Here is a 10,420-nt window from a genome sequence, read left to right as displayed (position 1 = left end):
GTGGGCGCCCAACCCCTGGCCGTCCCCAACCCTAGGTCGAGTCTTAGACTATAAACACAGCCGCCGCCGCTGCTACACAATTGGGTTTTGTTTAGAGTTTAGTTTTCCCTCGAGAAACTGAATCGTTCATTGTAACTGTGGTGACAAATCCTTTTACAGTGATCCAGGGCCCCTGTTCTTGATCTCCTCCACTGTGTCGATTAGTCCTTTGGAACCGAGTTCTTGAACCCTCTATTGATATTCGCGTCATTCATATTTGCAATTTCAGATTGCGTGTTTTACCTTCTTGCTTGTGCTCTTCGATTCGCTTGCAGGAAAAGCCTTCTTGGCGAGGTCAATCAATTTGTGCTTGGTTGATAACCAATGGAGCGGTGGTGTAACGGTTGCAGGGTTCGAATCGTGTCTGATTTGAAGCCGGATCGCCAACGTCGAGATCTCCACAAATCGAACTTACCGGCTACCTCTCGGAAGATCGGGCCTGTACTCATCAGTTCCCTCCTGGACCGTAGTGGTTGTCGTATGCTTATGTCAAGGTCCACGTCCGAGGGCCGATGGCGGCGCCCACAACACTATAAGACAAAAGTCAGCGCCTACAACACTGTTCGGGCTCTGTCATGCCTGGAAGGGCTTAAAGCGCCCGTCCCGTCATATCCTGATGGTACTTTCTTGCAAGCGTGCAGGGTATGGTCCTCGGTACTGCGGTTGACTTGAGTGTCCTATCTTACCCTATGCTCGTCATCATGAAGGAGCAAGGTGCAGACGTTGGGCGAGGCGGAGCCAGCCCCGAGACGTCGGGCGAGGCGGAGCCAGTCCCCGGTCGTCGAGCGAGGCAGAGTTTGCCCCTAGATGTCGGGCGAGGCGGAGCCTGCCCTCAGCCATCGGGCGAGGCGGAGCCAACCCTCGGGTGTCGAGCGAGGCAGAGCCAGCCCTCAGCCGTCGGGCGAGGCAGAGTCTGCCCTCAGCCGTTGGGCGAGGCAGAGTCTACCCCCAGACGTTGGGCAAGGCGGAGTCCAGCCCCCAGGGGTCGGGTGAGGCGGAGCCAACCCTTTGGGGCCGGACGAGGCGTAGCCAACCTTAGGTCGTATGGGCAAGAAGTGTAGTTTCGTTCTTGTCTGTTCAGAACCATCAACGTTTGATGGTTATTAGCTCCACCTCTTTGGGTACCCCAGTATTTGATCCCCGACAACACCCATTTCAGGTTTTTGGTTATGCACAGGAAAGGGTCACGCACCCATAACTCAGCCCTCTCCAACAGCGCCATGGCCTGCCGTGCCCCCACGTCAAGCCCCATGCGCCGTAGCTGCGACAGGACGGCCGCGCTCCCGAGCTCCGACGAGACGCCGTCGCTGCGTTGGCCGCCACCGTGAGCACGCCCTGGCCTCCTTCCTCGCACGCTGCCGCGAGCGAGCCCCAGCCTCCATCCTCGAGCGCTGCCGGTTCTTCCTCGCGCGCCCCGGCCGTGAGCGCGAGGTCTGGAGAGGCCACACCCGCGAGCTCCGATGAGATGCCATCGCTGCGCTGGCCGCCGCCCCTCTCCAGGGCCGGCTACGCATGCCCCGGGCACCTACCCCCCACGCCCCCACCCACCAGATCCGCGCGCCCCTCTCCCGGCGCCTACTCCCATCATGACCATGGCGGCGTGCGCCCCCGCGCAAGTGCCGCGCCGCCACCTGCGGGAGCCGCCAACTGCACGCACCCCGTCGCCGGCTGCCGCGCCCTCACCGCGGCCTAGGACGCCACCGAGCTATGGTCCCGTGCGCCTCCTCCCCGGTCCTCTTCCCTCCGCGGCAGAGAAGACGAAGACGCGTGCGTGAGCGGGCCACCATCGGAGATTTGCGTAGCGAGGAGAGAGGTGATGCTTTTTTGCGTATCGTTTGTGCCGATACCCAAAATGGGTCATGTGTTTGGGTCACCCGTTGGAGGCTGTTTTGGGTAGGCAAAGCACTGTGAGGAACGCATTTTGGGTTTGCATCTCCCCGTTGGAGACAGTCTAAGGGCTTCATCAACGCGAGCAGCGGACAGTGTCAGCCTCACCTAAGCTATAATAGCAAGTCGTAGGTGGGCTGAATGCTAAGGTAGAGAAAAGAGAAAAGAAGAGAAAAGGAAAGTGGACCGTTAGCTTACAATCAGCTTATGCACAAGAACAAAAAAAACTTTGCGAGAGATGAAAATGGGTTATGTATTTAATAGTGAAGAGCTCACTACTACATGGTTGGCTGAGAGATGGGTTGTAAGGATCTATATAGCTAGCAGCAGTCTATATTATTAGCCTTGCTCTATAAGCTAATGCGCATATAAATGAAAGAGCATTTAAGGCTACAATTCTTTCAACGCAGTCATACAACACTTCTGGTCCCCTACTGTTCTTTGCCTCTTTACTCTCTCTTCGTGGGCCTGTCCTGGGAGAGGCAACGTCATGGTGGAGCACTTCATTCCTCCAACGCTTTTCTTAGACACTGCCCCATCCTTTTATCAGGTGAGGGTGCCTCATCCTTTTATCAGGTTGTAGCCACACCGGACACACTATGAGACTACCAATTGATATGACATGGCTACCAACTGTTAATGTGGAAGTTGGGGTAGCACGCCACGGTGGAGTATTGGTGAAGCCTTGAGGCAGGTGCTAGGACTCACGGCGCCGAGCTTTGCTACATCAGTTATCCTGTCATCTAAGTATCAAAGCGTTGTCCTGTCATATATAATCTAGGCATCAATTATCGTAACGTAAAACTCTTTCAGATACCTAAATATAAAAATCTTTCAAAAAAATTAAATTATAAAAATGTAGGTTAGGAATTAAGGTCTCTTCGGAGGCAATAAACAGATGGGTGAAGACCTAGATAAGTTTTCACTGGTTGCCTCAGTTGCCTATAAATTAAGGCAATGAGAGAACTGAACACTACTACCTCTTTTTGTTTTTACGTGTCATGTTAGCTTTGTCATCCTGCCTCTGTTTGTTTAATTCATATGGATTCATGACATTATATTTTAATTGGATGATCAAAGATAGTAATATTTGACTTAGGACAAAGCTAATGTGACCGTGACATAAAAAAACAAAAGGAGGGAGTATAAATTAAGGCAATGAGAGAACTGAACACAAGCTTACTGTACTCTACAAAATGCAAGAGAAAGGAATAAAGAGCTTCTCATTCCTCCCTATTTCCTTGTGTCATGTTATCTAAAAAAAATTCCTTGTGTCATACTGTGCTCTACGAGCGTATACATAGATCCATAGAACGATTTCTCAACAGCGTATTGCAGCACTTCTCATTGCCTTTTGCATCATATCTTCGTTACCTGCAAATATACCATCAGTAGAAGAGACAAAGTTAGAACGAGAGCTATGTTCTAACGTATTAGAACAACTACTAATTACATTCAAACCTGGTATAAAATTTGTACCGTTTGACTGTAACGGCGTCAAAATGACGTTAGTAGTAGATGAAGAGTACTGTATGTCTCTGTAGCAGGGAAAATCCCATCTCTGAAGCTTGCGTATTGTCGTTAACAATTCCAAAAGTATCACCCTGATTCAACGATGTCAGGCTGCCTGCTGCTCGTTCCAGTTCGCGTGATGACAGGAACCTCCTGCGGTTTTGGATCAACAGAAAACTGCTAGGTTGCACCAATAGCACTCACAACCTTGGGACTTGCAGGGGGTGCCGGCCGGGTTTTGTTATCCGATCAGATTTGGGCCAACCGCCGGCTGTACCAAAGTGCTCGGTTCAAGAGAGCAGAATATGAGAATGGTGTTAATCAGAATATAAGAATTAAATCAACAGTTGATACCTGAAATCTCAGGCTAGTATCGGTTTAGTTTAACTAGCCACTTAGGAGCCCAACTATTTTCATTGTAACATCCTCAGGTTGAGTTTAGGGTGTCCGGGAAGTGATTGTACTGCATTCTTGATAGCTGATTCTGCAACTTCCAACTCTCCACTAGTAGAACCAGTAGATTCAAGTTGAATGTAGACATTTCTGAGGTTGAATAGGTGTTGTATGCCAAAATCAAAACTACTGTCTGAAGATTTAATCCAAAACACGCTGAATATAACATCAAGGCACTCAAGCTTTAACATAGACCCAGGTTCAAAAATTAACCCCACAGAATTACCATAAAACTTGAAAAACTGTTAAAGATTGAAATCCACGCATTGTGATACTCCCTTCAAAGGCGGTATTTGTGTATATGGTTAGGGATAGTAGAGCAGGCATGTGTCCCAGCATCTGGACATCCTCTTGACCAATTTTGTCAACATATAGAATTAAGATTGATTAATGAGCCCCATCCAATTGGGAACTTTCGGGATGGGACACCACTGGCCAATGTAAAATTGTCTTAGTCTAAATGGAGCAGGGTGCCACTTATCCAGTGAGAAGTTATTATCTTCATCACATCCATTGATATCAATGAAAAGGGACTGAAGGTTACATGTGCCCAGCTTACTGAGAGAAGAATATAAAGATTCCTTATGGCTTCGTCCATCACCTCCAAAGTCATCAAGATTCCAAATTACTCGGAGCACCCTCAAATTTGTTAGTTTACCTAGTTCTTGCAAAAAGTTTGAGTCGTTCAATAAAGCTGAGAAACTTGTTAGCTCTTCTAGTGTCTGCATATTGCTTATTCCTTTTGGCAATTTAACATGACAATCAACAAGCAAACGAACCAAACTCTTCATTCTGACAATGCCTGATGGTAAATCTTCTACATAAGTTGACCTTATGTCTAGTGTCTCTAAATGTTGAAGTTCTCCAATTTGATTTGGGAGCTCGTTAATACATGATCCTTCAAGATGACGGTTTCAAGATGACGGTTTCTTAATGAATGGCAACCTTCTAGGTCCAACAGACGTAAAATGTCAAAACCCAAAAGAGATGGCATTCTTTTAGAATTGACAAATACGGTTAGTGACCGTACATGAGATTTGACCAAGAACTTTATATTTTCTTGGTTGCCATTTTGAAGAGATAGTCGACGGACCTTGCTTCGTGGCATGGGTACCAGCTTTGAGGCACCAATCAGTGTAGCAAAATTTTCTTCAGTTGATTTGGACACAATGAAATCGTGAATGGTGTCATCCACTTGGCAAGCATTTATTTGACCATCACGGCTTATGCTTGCAGGTTGAATCAAGCTTCTGTTGATGAGCTCATTAAAGTAACTATCCCCCACTTCATATATGTTTTGTCCTTGTTTTTGGCTAATGAATCCTTCAGCAATCCATCTACTCACCAAACGCTCCCTTCTTATCTCACAACCTTCTGGAAATATACTCAAATATAATAAACATGTTTTCAAATGGTTTGGAACATCAAAGTAACTTAGTGAGATTATCTGTCTCATGGTTTCCATATCTGGAGTTTTTTTTTCTTTCAAATGTGCAACTTAGGGAAACTTTCACCTTGTTCCATTGATCTATAGACTTTGGTTTGCTTGCCAATAAGCTAGATATGGAAATAATCGCTAAAGGCAGACCCCCACATTTTTTCAATATTTCATCAGAAGCTTCTGCCAGCTGTGCTGGGCACTATCTTCAGGATAAAAAATTCTTTTGAAGGACAATGTCTTGGAGTCAACAATATTAAGCGGTCTCATTTCATAAACATGATCACCAAGACAGGAGCAGCATAATTTAGCTACATCATATTTTCGTGTTGTTGTCAAAATTCTGCTACCACAACGATTCTTGACCAATGCACATTTGATAATTTCCCATGTTTGTTTATCCCAAAGATCATCGACTACAACAATGTACCTGTAACGACGCTTGACTATGTTAACAGTATGCACCCATAAATAAACAATTTTATAAAGAATGTAAACAGCAATGGGAAGGAGACAGATATACTGGGATATCTACTATTGAGATCTAGTATAGACTTTTTTTTTTGATAGGAGATCTAGTATAGACTTGCATGGGCATATCATCATTGCAAGACTCTGAATGAGTTCAACTTAAAAGTTATCGTTTGTGTGATTAAAAATAAAAGAAGATTGTAAAAAGAAGATGCTCGTATAATGCTACATATGTGAAAGGAGGCGTTGAATGGCCGTGTGAAACATGAATCAATAATCTTTTCTTCCACAGGCATTACAGTGTATTCATATGCTTACCCTTTGACTTTGTACTCTTTCTAATCGGTAACCTGGCATACTCATCATCAGGAACAAAAAGAATCTCTATATTTTGTACCTGCACTAGGATATACAGAAAACTTTAGCTAGCTTACCAAGACCAAAGGCTGCATACTGCATACGTTTTTATTGTGAACCTAGATCAGATGGAAACTCTTATTACAATTTCCATTGGCTACATTTGAATTTTGCAGAGAGCATCGCTTTCTTATGTTGCGTACTCTAATGGCATACCCAATTTAATGTGCATTTTATTGCAATGATGATGAGGAAGATTTGCTGCTCGACAACAACCAAGTCAAACATATGTTTGCTAAATACCACTGCATGTACGAAACAACTTCTAAATACCACTGTTTTATGGAACTGAGAATAGGCCCAGCCTGACACACTACAGAGGCAGGGATATATTTTTTGCGAATTGTCTTTTTACAGTATGAAACAAACTTCTAAATAATCTTGGTGGCATGATATAAGAAAAAGGAAACCCAAGGTACCTCTTGTCACTAAGGTATTCCCTTAGGTTGTTGATAATTTGCTTCTCATCATCTAACGCGCAAGAATCGGCACCAACTTGTGAAAGAATGCTCACCAAAACCTTCTTTATGTTAGGATTCTGAAACACCGACACAAAAGCTGCACGCTGAAATTCCCCCTTGATTTTGCAGTAAATTTGGTTGGCAAGAGTGGTCTTGCCTGAGCCTCCACAACCCACAATGCACACTGTCATGACATCTTCCGATGAGGCACTGCCCCTACTCTTGTCCATCAGTCGCTCAATGATCTCATCCTTTGGGCCATCAATCTTACTATTACTAATTAGAGATCTCAACGGAGGCACTACATTAATTCCCACCAGACACGCTATAAAAAAAGATAAATCCTAAAAATTCTCACAAAAATCAGAAACATCTAGCCTTTAATTTGGTTAACTCGAATCATCATAGATATTAACCATTGGAGCTGTTGTAATTTAGAATAAAAATTACCCACCACTGCCAATACAAAAAGACATAAAGTAACCCCCTAAATTTGCATCTAAATTACCCACCACTGCCATTACGCAAGATAATTCAGAATAACCCCCCTAAATTTGTATATAAATTCCCACATCTATCACTATGACAGACAATTTAAATAGCTCCCTAAATTTGCTTCTAAATCACACCTTTATCATTATGAAACATAATTCGAAATAACCCCTATAGATTGCATCTAAATTACCCATCTTGACTATTATGAAGGATAATTTCAAATAACCATCTAACTTTATATCTAAATTACTCACGTCTACCATTATCAAAGATATAAACTAAAATACCCATAATGCTTCTATGAGTTCCCCTTCCTTATCATTATAAAAGATACTGCAAAATAACCTCCTAAGGTTGCATTCAACCTACCCATAAATGTCAACACGAAAGATAAATATTTGTATATACCTCAATCACTTTAAAAAAATAAAAAAAGAATATCTATCAAATCTACATGTAAATACTAACATATGCTATTGTAGAAAACAAAATATTATTCATAAAGTATGGTGTGTGTGTGGAAAATAACTTCAATTTATATTAATACTCCATATTACTAAATTTCAGTTATTTTAAATAAATTTATACATTCTGACTAAAACATTATATCATATAAATATTTGTAATTTAATTTCAAACACTCTATGATATATAGAATAATACTACACACATATAATCATGTGATAGAACAAATTCAACATGTCCAGTGCTGCGGTGCAAGTTGAGTTTCAACTTAACATGTGGAAAACAATACTACATGGACCTAACACTTTTTAAGAATAAAAAACTTTTGAATAAAAGATTAAAAAAGGTTAGAGTTTTTACTTAAAAAGTGGAAAAATTGCAACATCTCCGTTAAAAGCTGAAAGCCAAACTATAAGATTATATTTCAACTAAATACATATGATTTAAGAAAAAGATAAATACTATAAACTCTACGATCTAGATGTCCTGAATGGAGCCTCCACATTTATCCTCACAAGACTTGATAGAAAAACAATATATAGATCCTACAAAATCTCACAAAACTCAGAAACATCTAACTATCAATTCAGTATAACCTAATCACCATTGATAATAATAGCTCTTGGAAATATCTAAATAATTACCCTATGTTGATATTTCAAAAAACAACATAAAGTAACCAATGATTCTATATTTAAATTACCCACGTATGTTATTAAGAAATATGATCTAAAGTAGTCCTAGATTCACATCTAATTACATGTGGCCTCCTATTACGATAGACATTTTACGTAACCGAATTTTCATCTTATTACTAGAAAAATTAAGTATCCCCTCAAACCTACATATAAACTATCAAAATCTTCTATTAAAAATTGTTTAACAATAGAGCATATATATGTTTCCATATTACCCACCTCTATCAATATAAAATATGTTAATTTGATTAAAGTAAGCATACGTGTGTGTGTCGTACAAGCATTCATGAGCAATATGTTATGTTTCATCACATAAAAAATATTTCCTTAACAATTCATACACTAATCATACTAAAAAAATGTTTAAAACCTATTAGTAACTATGACATATAATTTGTATAGGTTGTTACATTAAATATATTTATATATTTTAACTAAAATGTTTGACACGTCTATATTGGTAATAAAACTATAACTGCACATGTAGTTCTTTGATAATTAAATTCAATCATCTTAAGAAGTGTGGGAGACCACTGGTCACTATATTTTTTAGACCCTATAAGATTACTCTAGAGTAAAAACCGATTATTATAAGGCTTAAGTATTAAAATTCTATTAAGGTTAGCATTGCGACCCCCATCCAAGATCTCACTTCATGCTCTATTGATTATTTTAAGCGACATCGTGCATGTTTCAAATCATTGGTTATGGTAATATAGTATTTAAGAACGTACTCTATGACCTAAAATTTTCATTCTAAAAAGTGCTAAAAAGAGAGTTAATAAAAAATACAACCACAAGAGTTTTAACTTAACTTGAGGATAAAAAGAATGTGTAGTAGTCAATAAGAATAAAATATGAATAAAATTCAGATTCATGACTTCGCAAGATACATGATGCAAAAATAACCACTATAGTTAATGGTAAGGTTTCAAACTAATTACGTATGTAAAATATACATAGGTGCCATGTAAAGAAAAAATATGAATATGAGTGAAAAAATTTTAAAATCAGTCCCTTGCAAAAGAAGTATTAGTAAGTTAATGATACTTGGATCTATTATATTAGAAAATAAACAAACACAAAAACATAAATTTAATATAAGTAATTCTTTATTCGTTATATGTATTAAACAATAACTAATAGTTAAATCTTCTAAAATTATAGCAAGAGAGCATGGGTTAATGGACTGGTGCCCACTGATCTGTCCTCCTCAAAGTGCGGGCAACTGAGGGTCTACTTTCATAGAGACACTGGAACTCAAGGTGAACACCATGTTCGCTTGTTGGTTTCAGCCAAGCTTATTTAACCAGCCAACAGTGTTTTCTCTTAAAAAAAACCCAACACCAGCCAGCCCAAACCAGCACCCGCACCCGCACCCACACCCACACCCACGCCCACACCCACCGCAAACAGGGTGGAAGTCGTGAAACAAGTAGTACCTCTTTTGTCTCTCACTCTCCACCACAACGCGAGACTTGAGTTCATGGATCTGATGGGACGCTCGTATCTTCCGCAGCTGGGATACAATCTTTTGCCCAAGCCCAGCCTTGGCATCTGCAGAACTAAGCTGATGCACGAAGAGGTCGATGCAATCCTCGATGTCGTATGCCAGCTGACGCACCCGATCCCTCCACTCCGTCATTTGGGTGTCAAGATTTTGCATGTCCGCGAGCCTCTGCAAGAGTGCGTTCATGCTACGGAGCTCGCTCTCAAGGAAAACTATCTCCCCATGGACCTGCTTAAGCAACTTGTACTCACCACTCACAAGGGCTGCGAGCTTCGCTAGGAGGGAGTTCATCACTCCCATCGAAGCCTCCATCTCAGCGCTCACTAGCGTTGCCTCCATCTCAGCGCTCCAGGGTGATCTTTCTCCCTCACAAGAACGGCACAGCAGGCAATGAATATTTGTGTCCCGAGGAGAGTAGCGAATTTTCAATCTTCTATCTCTAATATCCCACTAATGGATGCATGCGAAACATCTTAGACCCAGTTTAGATCCGAAAAATTTGGCAAAATGAACACTATAGCGTTTTCGTTGTTATTTGGCAATTAGTGTCCAATCATAGTCTAATTAGGCTTAA

General features: G+C 41.3%; 1 pseudogene; it reads right to left on the bottom strand.

Moving 5' to 3' along the window:
* Positions 1 to 3,525: 3,525 nt before the first annotated feature.
* On the bottom strand, positions 3,526 to 10,185 carry LOC136523718 (disease resistance protein RGA5-like; annotated as a pseudogene).
* Between the last annotated feature and the right edge of the window lie 235 nt (positions 10,186 to 10,420).

This window comes from Miscanthus floridulus, chromosome 18 (genome assembly GCF_019320115.1).
Source record: "Miscanthus floridulus cultivar M001 chromosome 18, ASM1932011v1, whole genome shotgun sequence".
Classification (NCBI taxonomy): domain Eukaryota; kingdom Viridiplantae; phylum Streptophyta; class Magnoliopsida; order Poales; family Poaceae; genus Miscanthus; species Miscanthus floridulus.
This window is presented reverse-complemented; position numbering and strand designations above follow the sequence as displayed.